The sequence below is a fragment of the Theropithecus gelada genome, chromosome 3, assembly GCF_003255815.1.
Source record: "Theropithecus gelada isolate Dixy chromosome 3, Tgel_1.0, whole genome shotgun sequence".
Lineage (NCBI taxonomy): Eukaryota > Metazoa > Chordata > Mammalia > Primates > Cercopithecidae > Theropithecus > Theropithecus gelada.
The window spans coordinates 97,360,204-97,380,259 of record NC_037670.1 but is presented as its reverse complement, the minus strand read 5'-3'; the positions used below and the strand labels follow the sequence as shown (position 1 = coordinate 97,380,259).

General features: G+C 34.6%; 1 protein-coding gene across 1 annotated transcript in view; it reads right to left on the bottom strand.

Annotated features, from left to right (window-relative positions):
- Positions 1–20,056, bottom strand: part of AGMO (alkylglycerol monooxygenase) — a 363,147-nt gene that overhangs the window by 198,358 nt on the left and 144,733 nt on the right. The window lies entirely within an intron of this gene.

Below are 20,056 nucleotides of genomic sequence, written 5' to 3'. Positions count from 1 at the left end.
ATTATTAATGTTACTATATTACATACCACTATCACCAAAGCACAATTCCCTTAGGTTTCATGTTGTGTTACAGGTTTCGCCTTTCAACTATGGCTTTGATTATTTATGAGAGCAGGGCATTACTAGGAGAGTGAAAACACTGTGTTATGTTTCCTGGAGTTACTTCACCCTGTAATCAGCCATGCAGCAACAACTTAATATTGTATCAATAATCTATTACATTAGGGTGATCCTACTCATTCAAATAGAATACTAAATCATCTCTTACCTTTCAAGGCATCGTCTACCATTACATCTTAGAGGTGCAATTCAAAGTCAAATATGTAAAAGGGCCTTTTTTCACAATTAAAGTTACTTCAGTATCTAGTGCCTTACTTTCTAATTAATTCTCACAACATTTCTTAGTAGGAATCCCCTAGTTCTGAGTCTATAAATTCTAAAAATCATAGGAACCAGGTAGGTGTCATGGAAAAAGTACAGCAGCCCACATGTAAGATATTTGGTATGTTATATAAATAATATTGAACAACTTGAACATCCACCAACCATGGCAGATACCAAGATATTTTACTTTTCTTTATTCACAATCTAAACTGATTTGTTAGAGCCTACCAATGAGAAAATCAATACATTGTCATGATATTTTAAGATATGACTCACTTTTAGGGTTAGCTTCCATTTGCAGGACATATGAGGAATAAAGAAATGAATTAAATGATGCTAAAGGGAAAAATAGTCACTGACAATTATGACGCTGATATGAATTTGATAGTAAGTCAGTGCTGTGGGAAGAAAGAGAGAGAGATGGGACTGTTTAAGATGAAAAAATATTTAAGACACATAACTAAATTTAGGGTGTACACCTTGTTTAGATATTGATTTGAACAAACCTAACATAAAAGACATTTTATAGGCAATAAAGAAAAATGTATTATAAGCAGGGTGTTATTAATAGATGATAGGAAAAATATTATTTTCATTGGGAGTTATAAAGGTATTGCCATTGTGTTAGAAGATGTGTTTGTTTAGAGTTGTATAACTGAAATATACATGAGAGGAGAACCAGATTTTGCTATGAAATATTTTGGCAATGAAAAAAGAAAGGAAAAAAAGGATAACTGATGCAAATAAATCAAAATCTTGAGTTTTGAAACAAAATGATGGAGATATATAAATTTATTCTGTTATTCTCTAATTTTATGAATGTTGGAAAAAATTTAAGTTAAAAACTTAAACAGAACAAATTGCTAGTAATGTCCATAAATGCTCACTAAGCCAACTGGAAAAAAATAGATTGCCTAAGTCTCAGACATATTTCTAATTCAAAACTCTTTATCTAGCAGGGTTTAATTATTGTTTGGCAATCTCTGATTAAAACACCCAATTTACAGTTGCTCAATAAATGTGAACAGGTGGGGTGACCATACCATATTCAGCTTGTGGCATCGTGTACCCTCTTGAAATGGAAGCTGTGGCAATGTTGCCACATGTCAAAACTTATCCTTCTCTGGGACAGAGGCCATCGACATCACTCCATTAGGCACATTGTTTACCCACCTGAAAGAGACAGTTCTTACCTCGCTCCCTGTTGCCCAGCTGCTAAAGGATTTCCAGTTTCCATTACAGAACAGAGAAACATTTGCATGCAAAAGAATGTATACTATATTTTATGTGCCAGTTTAGCTCTCCCTCTCTTCCTCCCTCCTCCCTTTTCCTTCCTTCCTTCCTTCCTTCCTTCCTTCCTTCCTTCCTTCCTTCCTTCCTTCCTTCCTTCCTTCCTTCCTTCCTTCCTTCCTTTTTTCTTTTCTTCCCATCCCTCTCTCTCTCTCTGTCTTCCTTTTCTCTAAGGTCCTATCCACTATTTTTAAAGTTATTTCCATGAGAGATATATTTTGACCTCCAAACAGCAGAACTTTTGATTAATTCATACGATGGAGCTCATTTATATACCAAAGATTATCTGTGTTTTTAATTTCAGGAGTTTAAACTACCATGAATATATAGTTCTTATGAGAGAATACATTCCAATGAAATAAAGCACAAGAAGCATTATCCCACAAATACACTGTTAATAACCAGGAATTGGGAAGAAGGTACAGATGAATAACCCTGTATTTGATTGGACTACATTGCTCTCTACTTGGTGAAAAACTATTTGTTAAGAAGAATGGTGAAGAATAGAGAACAAGAAAGTGGGGATCCTCAGCAGTCTGGACATTGAAATCTGATGCTTTGGTTGGGCTTTGTATCTATGGCAGAGAACCAGATGAGAAAGGATAAAACCATTTTACCCTTGTTTGTCCCTTTGGTGCCTAACATGTGTTACAAAAACAAACAACAAATGTGGGTGGAGAGGACTACACTGACCAGCTTCTGCTCCCCAGATGCATTTCTGATCCTAGGCCCTGGCGTGTATGCAGCCAGATGTAAAGCCACACAAATGGTGAGTGCATGCAGATGACTGGAGCCTTGGCTGAGTGCACTATTTTTTTTAATGTCAAGCCCTTTCTCGCAGTGAAAATCTTTTGCTCCTGCAGGCTAAAGGATGGTGATATCAATATTGAAAGTTCCTTTTTAAAAAAATAGTTAAAAGCCAAGTACAACACAGTCAACCACAGATAAATTTCCTGGTAGTGTCTATGAGTACCTTGGAGCTGGGGAAGACCACCTCTGAGTGAGAAATGATTCATCATTCCGACAGCCCAGTCAGAGCCTCTCATGTAAAAAAACCCTTCCAATTCAAAGTCATGGAGAATTCATTAATATTTAATAAGGGTTGAGCATAACGACTTAATTATCGCCTACTTTTGCAAATTCAGCCATTTGGCAATTCGACGTCTAGCTTTGAATCACTTCCTGAAAATATGTTACTCTGGGAATAATTGTAGCAATTCTCATTTTTAGAAGTTATTTGTGTTATTTTTTAGACATAGATGCGTTTATTTAAATTATCAAATTTTAGGACATGCAGAGGGCTTCAAAATAACATAGTCCAATATTTCATTATTTAAAAAAACCCCATAAAACTGAAGCTCAGAGAGGTTAAACTACTAGTTTAAGTTTAATCAGGTTGGAATAAGCCCTAAACCCTTTCCGATTTCAGCTCATGAATCTTTCTACTTATCTATCATATTGTTTTTAAGACATACAGCAATTTTCCATTGAATAAAAATACTTTAAACTTTTAGAACTTTAATAGAAAATGATAATTCCTTTTCTATTTCATATTAGTTAAAATGATGCCAGGTATTTATAAAGATCCCAGGGATTTCAGCTTCTAAACGTCCCCATATGGTATTTTAGGGATTTTGGCTGCTCCTTTGTTCTCTGAAGCAATGCTCTAAATATTGTATTCTGTAACTGGTTTTTTCTTGGTCTTATAACTTGAGAACTATGGATGCCTAGAAGGGCCATGAAGGGTTTCAGAAAGTCAGAAAAATCCTGAAGTTTTAGATGACATTTTATAAATAAGTGCCTATGGTATTTTTCTGGGGAGAAATTCTAGCATTTCTATTATATACTGAAAAGAAAGCATAAGTTCGTAAAGGTTTAAGAGCCAATGTCCTAAACAGAGTTGACTAGGTTATTTCCTTTGCCTTTCGTATTATATTGTGTTGTCACTTTACAGATCAGTAAAACCTGAGTGCTATTTTCTCATCCAAACTTCACAGAAACTTAAACATATTTTTTAGCTCATTTCTTAAAATTGTTAAATTTTTCAGAGTATTTCTTAAGCTATTTTATTTGTATAGTAACAAATTATAAATATATACATAATACAAATAACAATTTTGTAACAGTAAGCTCCATGATGATTCACTTTCATTCAACAAAAATGCTCTGGACAATTTGTTGGAATGATCACAAACTCCTCATTTCTTCCTCTCCAATCTCTGGTGGAAGTGGGAAAGAAGAGTTAAATATAAAAGCAAGAGAAGAGGGAGCCATGAGACCGTTGTTATCTCATTATGTCATTTCCCCTGACCAAAAATAAAACGAAGCCAAATAAAAAGACTCCTTGTAAGGAACCCAACATTGTCCAAACTTTTCAGAGTTCAAAGCCGTTCACATTCTTTCTGGAGAGTGATTTCTATGTTCTCTTTCTTCTCCGTCTAAGACATTAACCTCCTAAAAGCTTCTGGAATCCTGCTTTTTCTCCAAGATCAATTCTCCAAGCACCCTTCTTGATTTTTCCAAGGAGAGTTTTGTTTTCCTTTCTCCGGATGCATATTGAGAGATCGTTAATTCTCATGTCTTCCAGTTCTGTGTGCTAGTTACTTGTTTTCATTTCTCATACTATATTGCAAGTTTCATGAGGATGAAAATTGTGCCTTACCATTCTCTGTGTTTCTCAGGTCACATACAACATTGGTTACGCATCGTGATTGTTTGACAATAGTATATCAACAGATAAATCCCTCTTACTCCTCTCACACTCTTGTTTCTTTATAGCGGTGGTTCTCAAATTGGGGTGATTATCATCCCCAGGCAATTTTGGCAATGTTTGGAGATAATTTTAGTTGTCACAACTGGGAAAAGTGCTACTGGCATCTAGTGAGCAGTGGTTGGTTTAGTGCTGTTAAATAGTCCACAAGGAATAGGACAAGTCCCCACAATAAGAATTATCTGGTACAAAATATCACTAGTGCTCAACTGGAGGAATTCTGCTGTGTGGATATGGGGGTCTTTCTGTGCTCCAGACCTTTACTGTTCAGGAGGAAAACACTGCATAATTTCTGTGTTCTAATCTGGGAGTTGGTGGGAGGAATGTCATAAGGAGTGAGTGTGGTGGTCATTACCAGGGCCAGAGGCAAAGCATGAGTCGGGAGCTCTTGGAGTTTGAAGCCAGGAGTGAAAGTCCAAGCATGATCTTTAATAGAGTGAGTTGGGCAAGTTAAGATAAAAAGCTAAAATGAAGGAGCCAAAACAAATAAACAAACAGAAAATCACAGAGCAAGCAACTGTAAATCTGGATAATGAGGTGGTGAAATTTCGGTGATCACTGGCAAGTGAATACCATAAATTATTTTTATATTATCTGAGTTCAGTTTTAGGAGAGCTTCAGTTTCAAATGAAAGTAGCCAGAGATGGAAAAGTGATTATGAAATTTCTTTTGAGAATCCTTATGACCCTCCCTACCCTGCATTCACACATTAAGTTTAACAATGTAGAGACCTGAAAGATTCATGAAACTCCCATTGTATCTAGGTGACCAGTCTGAAATAATTTTCCTATGGAAATTGATAAGCTATGTACATGTGATAAATAATTAAATGCTTACTCTGAACTGATCACAGTTTTTTTCATGATACAATTTTTAGAAGTTTTCTCACTACCTTATATTACCTAAAAAACATAATTCTGTGTCTTGTGTCTTTCCCATTTAAATTGAAAAATACTGGAGTTGAACTCTACAAAGCATCCAAATAAATATAGTAAATAACAGTCTGTTTGAAATTAGTTTTTATTCAATTAACATATTCCATTCTATATAATTCATAATTATTTCTCTTTTCCTTTGATTGGGAAACATTGAGTAGTTAGATTTTTGTGGCTTGATTAAAAGTAGAGATGCAATTAACTGGTGATTTTAGTTAGAGAACAAGACTTATCTTCATCAAAAGTATTCAGTTTGTTCAAAACAAATTATTTTCTTTGTTTGAATTGCTTGGAAATTTGCCTCCTCTTACCTCATTCTGACCATTGAGGTTGGCGAAGAGACTTTCTAAATATTGGGAATGCCCATAATATTATTATTCAATTTTTACATCTGCAAATGGATACTAAAATACTAGAATATGTTATTGAAAAGTCATAGGAATATTTATAACCACTTACTTTTCAGAAAGAAGGCATGCATCTATGGTTAATTGTAAAGTTCATTGCAAATCAAAGATGCTTACAAAAATTTATAATTCTTGTTTGAGAGGGAAAAATCATAATAGGGAAAATATATCCTAAAAAGCATGTGTTTTACAGAACCCTCTTTATAAACATGCATGTGCAAAATGATATGTTAAATGCTGAGGAATGACTGGGTTTGGGTGAAGTGAAATGAAATCTCTGTAGTAGGATAAATGTCTGCATTTAGATGAGCATAGGTTAGAGTGACAACATTGACTATAACTAGTCAAGACTTTTCGTTATAACGTCATGCATGATTGATGTTCCAGCGGAGCCCAGACCACTGTGGGTCTCCTTATTCACTGTAGCCAGTATTTAAGGGAAATACTAAGCCAGCCTCTCATACATGTATTATCTGACAGGAAAAATCTTTGTCGTGTTAGATTCAGCTGAGAAAGATATGCTTAAAATGAAGTTTGAAAATGACAATTTTTAAAGACTAATTTTCAGGTAAATTAGTGACAAGATTCCGTGTCAGCCAAGTCTAAAATTAAATGAATAATTATGCCATAATTACTTGGCTTTTTCCTGGCCAATTTTCTTCTCCCACACCTCACTTCTGTTCCTCCTCCTCCTCTTTCATTTTTTTTTTTCTCTATCTTTCTCTCTCTCTTATTCTTCTCTTTTTTGTTCATTTATTCTTTCATCTATCTATATCCATCTATCTTATCTATCTACACATGTGTGTGTGCATATGTACAAAAATGTATTTGGAAAGACCTTTATAATTAACTATAGGCTCATGCATACTTATCTAAAAAGTGTGTAGTAATAAATAAATATTTCTGTGCTCCTTCAATAAGATATTGTCATATTTATTCTCATTTGCAGATGGAAAACCTGAAGGGCACAAATATTATGTAGTATAATCATATATTTAACCTTATTAAATATATTTACCATATATACTAAATATTAAATATATATTCAAATACTGAACAGTTACTTCTTTAAGTACCAACCTACCAGTAAGGGTTTTCTATCAACACTACCAACAATCTATTTCAGAGCGTTAAAACCTGTATTTATAAATTCTTACCAGAAACTCTTACTGAACGCTATTTGCATAACAAGAGAGCAAGAAGTCTCTTGTCGGCCAGTTCATTTATTCTGCAAATATTTATTGAGTTTCTAGGGACTTCACTAGGTTTTAAAAGTAAAAAGAAATGAGGTAATACACAAGCATTGCCTGAAGCAAATTTACACTCCAAAGGCTCCTTCAATGGAAAGTTAAAACTATATCAGAAAAAAAGATTTTACAAATAAGTTACCTTTTCCACATAATTTTGTTTTCTCTTGGGACTGATTTAAAAAATCACTCATTTTTCTTTCTTTTATAATTGCTATTTCACAGTAGAGATATTTGAATTTATAATAAATTTGAAGTTATAATTGGCCCAAGCATTGTCTAATAAGAAGCAAATTGAGTTCCCTTTCCAAGTCTCAAGCTGAAAATTACTTTTAGTGTTGATGTGTGCTTTTATTTAGTTACCCGTAGTGCAGCTTTGCAATAATCTCATTGATTATTCCCGAAGAGAATTTAGATTATTCTTTCTGGCTAATAAATTTCTTCAACTGATTATACAGAAATTGAAAGAATCTGTATGGATTTCATTTATTCTCTGGTTATTTATTGAGTACAAGGTACTGCGGGAAGATCTTTCGAGAGGTCACAGAGTGGAACAATGGAAATTACATTTTAGTGTCGCTAATTTATCTATTTATTAACTTAAAAGTAGAATGAATGACAATGTCAGCATTTATTGTTTGAATATACATAAAAATATGCTTTTATACTATCAATAAAATCTACAGCAATTCTCATTTAAAGTTTTAGAAAAAGAATAAGATCCGCAAACACTGTAAGTCAACATATTAAAACAGTTTCTTGTTCTGAATTAGTTGATCTTTAAACACTTATTGTTTTACTTGTTACAAGCTTAATCAACCTGAACGTTTATGGATACATTTATATTATAGAGCATCTGGTGATGAAATGTAAAAATGAAATCTTAATTACTTCTTCCACTATTTCTGCTGTGTTAATTCAAGACAACCACACAAGTATTTAGACAGATGGTAGTGGTGGCCATATTAGCCTCTGATTTATCTACAGGGAAGGAAGAGAAAGCAGAATTCTTAGGATATGTGCTTGTCTGCCTAGTTTCACACTTTGAAATGCTGGACAAATCCTGATTTATTCACGGCCAAATGTTTTCCTATTTGATTAGGCAGTTTTCTACTTCAGTAAGCATGTAATATGGAGGTAGCTGAATTTCCACACTAAGGAGTGAAAAAACAATATTTACAGTTTGAAAATAAAACAATCTGGAGGAATCAGGACTGTTGGGATCATAAAGAGCTTCATAGGGAGTAAATTTCTGATGAATCCATACTACAGGGTTGAAGAGTTAAAGGCTTAGTTTTAATGAAGAATGGGACTAGGTTATGTTTATACAATAAACAAAAGTTTTAAAGGACTGCGTTTATAATAAATTATCTTGAAGGCTGATTCTTGTCACTTATGATTACATTATTCCTCAAACAAAACCACAAGAGCAGGACAAGTTAGCATTTTATTTGAATTTGTTTCAGCATATCTTTTGAATAACACTTTTGGTTTCTACTTGGAAAAATGAATACAAGTAACTGTTAAACATGTTCCCTCAAAAGAGAATAAGTTATTTTGTTATTTTTAAACAACACAGAGTAAATTTACAGAAGAAAAAATGGAAACATTTATAGGTTTAACCATCCCAAACTTCATTCTTATGTAACATCATTTTATATTTACAAGTTTAGGCATCCAGTGATAAATGGAATCATGCTGGTATGAGTAATAATAACATTATATGAAAAGAAGGCAACTGATAAACTGGAAGGTTAAGCAATCCATGTCCAAAACTCCAATCCACAGTATTATGGTGCAAGCTCCATACTTTTGACTGTTTCTAAAACTCACTGTGTTATGACTGCCATTATGATCGTATTCCCAATTTCAGGTGTGACTTCTACTGATTAGTCAGCAAATGTTAATTGATTACCAACCATGTGCCTGACATCATCTGAGCGTTAGATACTTTAGTAAACAAAGCAAATATGAATCTGCATTTCAGCTTCCATTCTCTCCCCCCTCTCTCTTTTTTTTTAATTTATAAAGAAAAAGAAGTTTAATGGACTTGCAGTTCCACATGGCTGAGGAGGCCTCACGATCATGGTGGGAGGTGAAGGACAAGCAAAGGCACATTTTACATGGTGACTGGCAAGACAGAGCATGTGTAGGGGAACTCCCCTTTATAAAACCATCAGATATCATGAGATTTATTCACTGTCATGAGAGCAGCATAGGAAAGACCCACCACCATGATTCAATTACCTCCCACCAGGCCCCTCCCATGAGACGTGGGAATTATGGGAACTACAATTCAAGATGGTATTTGAGTGGGGACACAGCCAAACCATATCACCTGGTTTTAATGTTTGTTCCTCTACTTTTGCCAAATGCCTGAGGCCACTACCAGCCTGAGATCCTTTTCAAAGAAAATTGGAGGTTGATTATCTTGTCTATGTGAGTAGTGGAATTCTGACCTGAGATCTGCAAGTTGCTAGGGTTTTGTTTTGGGTTTTGTTTTGTTTTCAGACAGGTTCTTGCTCTGTTGCCCACACTGGAATGTAGTGGTGTGATCTTGGCTCATTGCATCTTCTGCATCCTGGGCTCAAGCTATCCTCTTGCCTCAGCCTCCTAAGAAGCTGGGACTCCAGGCAAGTGCCACCACGCTTGTTAAATTTTTAAATTTTTTGTGTAAAGCTGAGGTCTCACTATATTGTCCAGGCTGGTCTCAATCTCCTGGCCTTGAGTGATCCTCCCACCTCAGCCTCCCAAAGTGCTGAGATTACAGGTGTGAGCCACCATGCCTGGCCATTGGTAGGTTTATGACTAGGGAAGTATTCCCATCATTTTTTTCTTTTTACTGTGAAACTGCCTTTTTCATACTCATCCACTGAAACTATCGTTTTGTAGAGACTCCTGGCTTTATGCAGGGATCTTGTGCATCTCTTACCATCCCTGTACCAGCTCCAAAGCTTTGTCTCTAGTTTACTAGTGCAGATGGATCACTAGTACTTTGGTTCATGGTTTGGTATCAAGGCTCTCCTTTTTTTAAAATTATACTTGAAGTTCTAGGGTACATGTGCACAACATGCAGGTTTCTTGCATAGGTATACATGTGCCATGTTGGTTTTCTGCACCCATTAACTCACCATTTACATTAGGTATATCTCCTAATGATATCCCCCCTTCCCCCACCACACGACAGGCCCCGGTGTGTGATGTTACCCTTCCTGTGTCCAAGTGTTCTCATTGTTCAATTCCCACCTATGAGTGAGAACTTGCAGTGTTTGGTTTTTTGTCCTTGCAATAGTTTGCTGAGAATGATGGTTTCCAGCTTCATCCATGTCCCCACAAAGGACATGAACTCATCCTTTTTTATGGCTGCATAGTATTCCATGGTGTATATGTGCCACATTTTCTTAATCCAGGCTATCATTGATGGACATTTGGGTTGGTTCCAAGTCTTTGCTGTTGTGAATAGTGCCGCAATAAACATACGTGTGCATGTGTCTTTATAGCAGCATGATTTATAATCCTTTGGGTATATACCCAGTAATGGGATGGCTGGATCAAATGGTATTTCTAGTTCTACATCCTTGAGGAATCGCCACACTGTCTTCCACAATGGTTGAACTAGTTTACAGTTCCACCAACAGTGTAAAAGTGTTCCTATTTCTCCACATCCTCTCCAGCACCTGCTGTTTCCTGACATTTTAATGATTGCCATTCTAACTCATGTGAGAGATGGTATCTCATTGTGGTTTGGCATTTCTCTGATGGCCAGTGATGAAGAGCATTTTTTTCCTGTGTCTGTTGGCTACATAATTGTCTTCTTTTGAGAAGTGTCTGTTCATATCCTTTGCCCACTTTTTGATGGGGTTGTTTGCTTTTTTCTTGTACATTTGTTTGAGTTATTTGTAGATTCTGGATATTAGCCCTTTGTCAGATGAGTAGATTGCAAAAATTTTCTCCCATTCTGTAGGTTGCCTGTTCACTCTGATGGTAGCTTCTTTTGCTGTGCAGAAGCTCTTTAGTTTAATTAGATCCCATTTGTCAATCTTGGCTTTTGTTACCATTGCTTTTAGTGTTTTAGACATGAAGTCCTTGCCCGTGCCTATGGCCTGAATGGTATTACCTAGGTTTTCTTCTAGGGTTTTATGGTTTTAGGTCTTGAATCATTTTTTGTATGAGGTGTAAGGAAGGGATCCAGTTTCAGCTTTCTACATATGGCTAGCCAGTTTTCCCAGCACCATTTATTAAATAGCGAATCCTTTCCCCATTTCTTGTTTTTGTCAAGTTTGTCAAATATCAGATGGTTGTACATGTGTGATATTATTTCTGAGGGCTCTGTTCTGTTCCATTGGTCTATATCTCTGTTTTGGTTCCAGTACCATGCTGTTTTGGTTACTGTAGCCTTGTAGTATAGTTTGAAGTCAGGTAGCATGATGCCTCCAGCTTTGTTCTTTTGACTAAGGATTGTCTTGGCAATGCGGACTCTTTTTTTGGTTCCATATGAACTTTAAAGCAGTTTTTTCCAATTCTGTGAAGAAAATCATTGGTAGCTTGATGGGGATGGTATTGAATCTATAAATTACCTTGGGCAGTATTGCCATTTTCACAGTGTTGATTCTTCCTATCCATGAGCATGGAATGTTCTTCCATTTGTTTGTGTCCTCTTTTATTTCATTGCGCAATGGTTTGTAGTTCTTGAAGAGGTTCTTCATATTCCTTGTAAGTTGGATTCCTAGGGATTGTATTCTCTTTGAAGCAATTGTGAATGGGAGTTCACTCATGAGTTGGCTCTCTGTATGTCTATTATTGGTGTATAGGAATGCTTGTGATTTTTGCACATTGATTTTGTATCCTGAGACTTCTCTGAAGATTCCTGGTCACATACACCCTCCCAAGACTAAATCAGGAAGAAACTGAATCACTGAATAGACCAATAACAGGCTCTGAAAATGAGGCAATAATTAATAGCCTATCAACCAAAAAAAGTCCAGGACTAGACGGATTCACAGCTGAATTCTACCAGAGGTACAAGGAGGAGCTGGTACCATTCCTTCTGAAACTATTCCAATCAATAGAAAAACAGGGAATCCTCCCTAACTCATTTTATGAGGCCAACATTATCCAGATACCAAAGCCTGGTAGAGACACAACATAAAAAAGAGAATTTTAAGCCAATATCCCTGATGAACATGGATGCAAAAATCCTAAATAAAATACTGGAAAACCTAATCCAGCAGCACATCAAAAAGCTTATCCACCATGATCAAGTGGGCTTCATCCCTGGGGTGCACGGCTGGTTCAACACACGCAAGCCAATAAACACAATCCAGCGTATAAACAGAACCAAAGACCAAAACCGCAAGATTATCTCAAGAGATGCAGAAAAGGCCTTTGACAAAATTCAACAGCCTTTCATGTTAAAAACTCTCAATAAATTAGGTATTGATGGGACATATCCCAAAATAATAAGAGCTATTTATGACAAACTTACAGTCAATATCATACTGAATGGGCAAAAACTGGAAGCATTCCCTTTGAGAACTGGCACAAGATAGGGATGCCCTCTCTCACCACTCCTATTCAACATAGTGTTGGAAGTTCTGGCCAGGACAATCAGGCAGGAGAAAGAAATAAAGGGTATTCAGTTAGGAAAAGAGGACGTCAAATTGTCCCTGTTTGCAGATGACATGACTGTATATTCAGAAAACTCCATCGTCTCAGTCCCAAATCTCAAGCTGATAAGCAACTTCAGCAAAGTCTCAGCTTCCATTCTCAAATATAAGATCTCTTTGTCATCTATTATAAACTGTTATCTGTTAAAAATATTTTCAGATACTAATATTTTGAAGTCAAATATTATATAATACATTCTCAACCACTAGATTAGAATCTATAAGGACTTACACGTCTTAAGTTCATTTGCCCTGTCATTTCCATTTGCATAGCTTGCTGCTAAGGACAAGCCATCTTACTAAAGCATATCCCTTCCCTTGTCTTCTTAGGGATTAAAAATATATACATTATTAATACATCCATTCTGACTCAGGTCTTTCCTATGAGTATATTCTTCTTGTCGCTTTTTCTGCCTCCTGCCAAGAAACAAACATATTGTAGAGAATCTACTTAACACAATCAGTGCATTCATTTCATTAAAAAGATGTTTGCTGGTGGTGATCTAAGTTTTGTACACTGGGAAAACAAAAATTAATACAACATAGTTATTATCCTCAAGAAGTTTACTGTCAGCTCCTACTTTCATGATGCTCAAAATTTATTCCATTTACATTCAGTCTAATGCTTGTTCAAAATGCAAATTCCTACCTTCACTCACCAGAGATTTATTTCATGTGGTTCTTGGAAGGGAGCAGTCATTCTATAACTTGATAAGATATAATGTGAGTACTTACACTCACATTATTCTGATGCATGCAGGAGACCCTACCCTTGCTCAGTTCTAGTTGTGACTTTATGAACCAATTCCAAAGTGTAGTCATTTGACTTTTTCAAAATAAGTACTATTCATTGAAAACATATTATGTTCCAAACTGTGAGCTTTACATTTGTTATTTCATTAATCTGCATAACACTCTTATGGATGAGTATGACTACTGTTACTTAACAGATTTGGAAGCAAGGTCAGAGAGTCTAAATAAAGTATAAATAAGTAAAGTAATGAGATATAGACCAGGAGATATAGTTGGGAGGTGGTACACAAAGAACATGAAAGGAATTTAGACTTTATTCAGTAAGCAATAGAACATCACTAAAGTATTTTCATCAGGACTGGCCTCTGGAAATAGGTTAGATTTTAAGAGGGGGGAAGTAAATGTGGGTAAAGTATACACAATTATTTGGTACACGAAGAATTACAACTGATCTCAGCCTTAGCCAATGAACTTGATCTTTTAACTCTACCATATCAGTTCTTTATGAACTCTGCTGCCACCCACCAGGGTCTATCGAGTGAAACCCAGATAAATGTATTGTTTGAGGAAGAAGTGTGACAAGTGAATGAAGTATGGTCAAAATTTATCTCCCATGCATGCTGTGTCGCCTTATATAAATCATAGAATATCAACGTTCTTAGCCTTAAAAGGAAAGAGATTTGCTCACAGAGTTTGGTGAATATAAAAAATTTAGTTTTCTGACTTTCTATTAAATTTCTGGAATGGTTTCCTGCTGCATGTATGTCTACCCATACCCTTAAAATAAAGCCCTATTACTGAATTCATTCTTTACGACCTGTAAAACTTTAATTATCCTTCAGAGATTCAAATTATTTTGTGAAAATTAAGTGAGCAATTTTTGCTTGGCACATACTAGATGCTTAATACATGGTGGCTATTTATTACAACATTAAGATCAGAAATGACCATTGTAGAGGGAAACTGCATAGTGTAGTAGATTAGAGCAAATAATATGGAGTCCGACTACTTTGTACAAACCCCAGGTTTGATACTTACTAATCATATGGCCCAGGGTGAGTTACTCAGTATATTTAATTGGAGGTAATACCACTACAAATTCTAATGAGTTGTTATGAAAATTTAATGTTAAAATACTTCCTGAAAAATAGTGAGTACTGGATATGCTCACAATAAAATAAACAATAAGTAAATAAATGAATAGAAATGATACTCATTAAATTTTCTTTGGAATATGTCAGACCAATTCTCAGTAACCATAAGTAACTGAGAATTCTTGGACTGAGACCACTGTAACTGTGCTTCTAAACTTCAGTCCTTTTAAAATACATTCTTCAAAATTAGCTACTTCTTCATAAAGAAAATTATAACTCATTTTCCACCATTTAATTTTTTTATTAAGTACATAAGACTAGAATACTTAGTCTTATGTGTAGTAACAAGATACTACAAGAATAGCAATAGATTCTCACTAAATGTCTGCAGACCACAGTAATTGAAATATTTTCAAAAATATGTTGAACTTGCCAAATGTAATAATCTGTACGTTAATCAGTTTATAGATCAGAAAAAATAAATAACAAAAAAACTCTAAACAACGTACTTTATGATTAGAATCTCAAATTTTTACAGTTAAGAATGCATTTTTTCCAGCTACTCAGGAGGCTGAGGCAGGAGAATGGTGTGAACCCAGGAGGCGGAGCTTGCAGTGAGCCCAGATCGCGCCACTGCACTCCAGCCTGGGCGGAGTCAAACTCTGCCACACACACACACACAAAAAAAAAAAAAAAAAAAGGGAATGCATTTTTTTGCCCTAAAGTAAGTTGGGGATTCTTTAATTATTTCAGTCTTAAATTTGATTGCATTTATTCATACTAATAATTCATATTAAACAAAATATCCATTGAATTAAAATTATGTCACAAAATACACATGAATAATCATCATGGCTAAGAGTGGTAAGTGACATACAGTAAAATAGGTATCTATATTTCAAAAAAGATAACAGTAACAATACTGAAAACATTTTTTAGTACTTTCTATGTTATAAATTACAAGTAAGTAATATCATTTCTATAATGTAAATTGCATCTTTCATTTTGTGGCCTTTGGAATTATATTGCCTGAGTTCAACTCCAGATTTTATTTGTTACTATGAGTATAAACTTGGGCAGAGTTCTTTACCTTCTTCGCCTTCTTATGCTTGAGTTTCAAGCATTATTTTAATTGTTAGATTGAAATATGAACTACATTTTTTTAATCCTCACAACAATGTATACACTATGGTTGAATGTCCCCTCCAAAACTCATATTGAAACTTATTTGCTATTGTGACAGAGTTAAGAGTTGGGATCTTTAAGAGGTGATTAGGTCAGGAGGGTTTTGTCTTCATAAATTTATTAATACTATTACTGCCTAAATCAGGAGTGAGTTAGTTATTTGAAGAGTGGGCTCCTGATAAAAGAATAAATTTGCACCCTATTTGCTCTCTGTATTGCATGCTTGCTTGCCCTCTGCCATGTCACATCTCAGCATGAAGGCCCTCAACAGATGCCAGCACCTTGATCTTGGACTTTGTAGCCTCTAGAACTTTGAGCCAAATAAACTTCTATTCTTTATAAATTACCCAGTCTGTGGTATTCTGTTATAGCAACGGAAAACAGACTATGACACTTTGCATTGTTATTATCCTCATTATACATAGGAGGAAACTGAAGCACAAGAAGGTAAAGAACTCTATGCAAGTTCATAGGCACAGCAACAAATAAAATCAGGAGTCAAACTCAGGCACTTTAATCCCAAAGGCCACAAAATAAAAAATGCAGTTTACATAAAAGAAATGATTTACTTATTTGTAATGTAACTTGTTTTTTTAAAAAGGCATGACTAATTTTGTGTTTATAATATTCATATTTAAGTTTTTATAATCATAGTATATGAAATATTAAAAACATCTCCCAGGTGACATATTTCTTTACACAAAATAAATACTTAATTTGATAATGAAGATTTGCCAACTAGATTAATAATTCCAATACATTAATTCCTATCTACACAAATGGTGAAATAACAGCTACAGAAATTTGATATTCACTAAACATGTCTCTCTGCAGTCATTACTTAAAATACATATCACAAATGGTATGTATTTTTTTCTTTCTTAATGTGTTATTTAAAAGATAAATAAAATGGAGATAGTTACTTAAAAACATAAATCTTCACACATGATTGGATCTTAAGTAAATTTAATATAATTTTGAAGATTAGATAAATAATATTAGACTTCTATTAATTTTGGATACTAAAGGGCAATAACCAAAACACTCTATTATCTGTGCCCTCAGAAGTCCGATCTTCTAAGTCTCTGCTCATCCTGCTACCACTCTATTGCGTTTGCTGCTATAGAGTAAAATTTTTCTATTCTTCTCTATATCTGTTAGCTTCTGAAAACTTCTGGTTTCTATTATCTCATTGTATATATTACTTCATAATTCTGCTGCACATTTCTTATGCTTTCTCATTTTGCAAATTGCATCCTTGCAGCTCTCTTGTACTCTAATTTCTATTGCCCTTTACTATTTAGGTCTATCATAAAATTATCTCCAGACAAAAGGACTAATTGAGGCAGTTATTTGAGTATCGTGTGTTGCTGAGAAGAATTCGTTTTCCTGATTGATATCTTGTCAATTACATCACTGAATGGACAGTGTATGAACCAGGTTAGGAGTTGTAGGTCAAATTTTAGGGCAGCAAAAGTGACTGGAAATATAAGGGGGAAATCCTAGAAAGATAGGGACCACTGAATGGGAGCTATAATGTCTGCATACAAAGTGCCCTCAAATCCTGGCTGACTCTTAAATTACTCATATGTAGGGCAAGACACTAAGAAATCTGATGAAAAACTCGGAGGTTGGAAAGTTGTAAAATTACTGAGCAGAGATTTCAATTGCTGTCTGGTGCTAGCAAAAGAGAATTTAGAGTTCAAATCCTGCCAAGTGAGAGGGGCTTTGTAAACACCTTGGGCATTTCATTATTTAAAAAAAAAAAAAAAAAAAAAAGACAAGGCTGTCCCTAAAATTGAAGATCACCAAGGATAAGGAATATGCCCTAAGACTAAAGACAGTGCCAAAATCCCCACATATCCTAACAACGTATAAGTCAAAGTCTCCAAAAACACAGGGTAGTTAGCCAATTATTTCACCACCTCCTAGAATAATAATAAAGAATGGTCAGATGGACAAAACAGAATCTAGAGTCTTTACAACAAATCTGCCATAATGATTTATATATAATATTAACAATAAATTACTAGACGTACAAAGAAAAAAAACACAAATGTGATTCATATCAAGTAAAATAACAGTCAATTGAAGTAGACCTGAATATGAACCAGATATTGGAATTAGCAGACAATAATTTTTACATAATTATTACATTTAGGACATAAAGGCAAAATAATCACAATAAATGAAAGAGACTCTCAACAGAGAAAAAAAAAACTTCATAAAAAAAGGCAAATTCTAGAACGTAAATGTATAATATCCAATGTGAGAAATACACTGAATGGATTCAATGGCAGCTTGGAGAAAGTAGTGAAAAGATCAAATAAACTTGAAGACAAATTAATATAAGTTAATCAGTCTGAATACAAAAGAAAGTAAAATCTTAAAAATTACAGAGCATTACTGATCTCTAAGGTAGTATCATGAAGAATACATAGCTAATTGATGTTCCCAGAGGGGAGGAGAAAGAGAAAGGGACAGAAACAATGTTTAAGAAAATCATGACCAGGACCCCTTAACTCCAAAGCACATACTTGTAGTCCCAGATTAATGTTTTTTAAATACCACATTGGCACATTATAGTCAAACTGCTAACATTTTAAAAGGAAGAAAAATTTTGTAAATATCTAGGAATGAAGAGACACATTACCTATGGTATAACAATGATATGAAAATTGAATTATTAGAAAAAATAAAAGTTTAAAGACAATGAGTTAAACTTTTTAAAGTATTGAAAAAAATGCAACAAAGGAATATCCATTAAGGATTTCATATTCAGAAAAGTATCTTTCAAAAATTAGGGAAAACATGACATCTTAAGATAGACAAAAACTGAATAGATTTGTTGCTACATGTCTGCATTACAAAAGATGCAAAAGTTATTCAGCATGAATAGAAATAATAAGGGATGAAAACAGGTTAATGGAAAGAAAGAAGACTATTAGAAGGTAAACATCGGGGCAAACAAAGAAGATTAACTGTTTTATTTTCTTGATTCCTTTAAACACAACTGACTAATTAAATCTAAAATAATGAAAGCAATATTTGGGGATTTATTTATTTATTTATTTATTTATTTATTTATTTATTTTTTAGACAGAGTCTCGCTCTGTTGCCCAGGCTGGAGTGCAGTGGTGCGATCTCAGCTCACTGCAAGCTCCATGTCCTCGGTTCACGCCATTCTCCTGCCTCAGCCTCCTGAGTAGAAGGGACTACAGGAGCCTGTCACCACGCCCGGCTAATGTTTTTGTATTTTTTTGTAGAGACAGGGTTTCATCGTGTTAGCCAGGATGATCTAGATCTCCTGACCTGGTGATCTGCCCACCTCGGCCTCCCAAAGTGCTGGGATTACAGGTGTAAACCACTGTACCCGGCCATATATTGGGATTTAGAATGTGAAAGATTAGCGTATGTGAGAATGCTAGCTAAAAGGTTGGGAGGGCATAGATTGAATTATATTACTATAAAATTCTGACATTTATGGTAAGTATTATATTAATTCAAGGTAGAATATCATAGGAATGCATATTTAATCCCTAGAGTAGACACACACACACACACACACACACACACACACACACACATGAAGAGATGGAGAAAAGTGGGGGGAGAGAGAGAGAGAAAACAAGTCAGTAGAGGATGCCTACATTTTACTTTAGCCACTTCTATCTTATACCATCTAGCTCCTTGCCAGAACAATAAGGCAAGAAAAAAAAAGCACGAATACAGGGGGAAAAAAAAAAGAAAGAAAATTGTCTTAATTCGACGACCACAAAATTATGCATGAGAAAAATCCTAGAGAAAATTAAATTATTTTACAAATGTGTGAATAATACATCCTTTAAAGCTATGATAATCAATAAATTAAGGAACTGGCATAAAGGGAAACAAATACATCAATGAAAGTGAGTAGGAGTCTAAAAATAAATGCAAACATAAGTTGTCAACTTTTTTTCAACAAGTCACCAAGGATATCTAATGGATTTTTTTAAGTCTTCATAACAAATGGGACTATAGTTAGTGGTTATGTACATAGAAATCAGGCATCTTGATTCTACCACATACCATATGTAAAACTTAATTCAAGAATATCACAGAGTAACAGTAAAAGTTAAAACTATAAAATTTTCAAAAGTAATCCTAGAAGACTATCTTTCAGAGGTTGTGATAGTCAAAGATTTCTTAGACAATATTTTTTTAAAAAAACATAAAATAGTGAACTTCAAAATTCAATATTTCTGCTCATGAAAAGTCATCAAGAATAAAATAAAATCACATGTTTCAAATTGAGGGTTTTTTTTTTTTTTTTTTTTTTTTTTTTT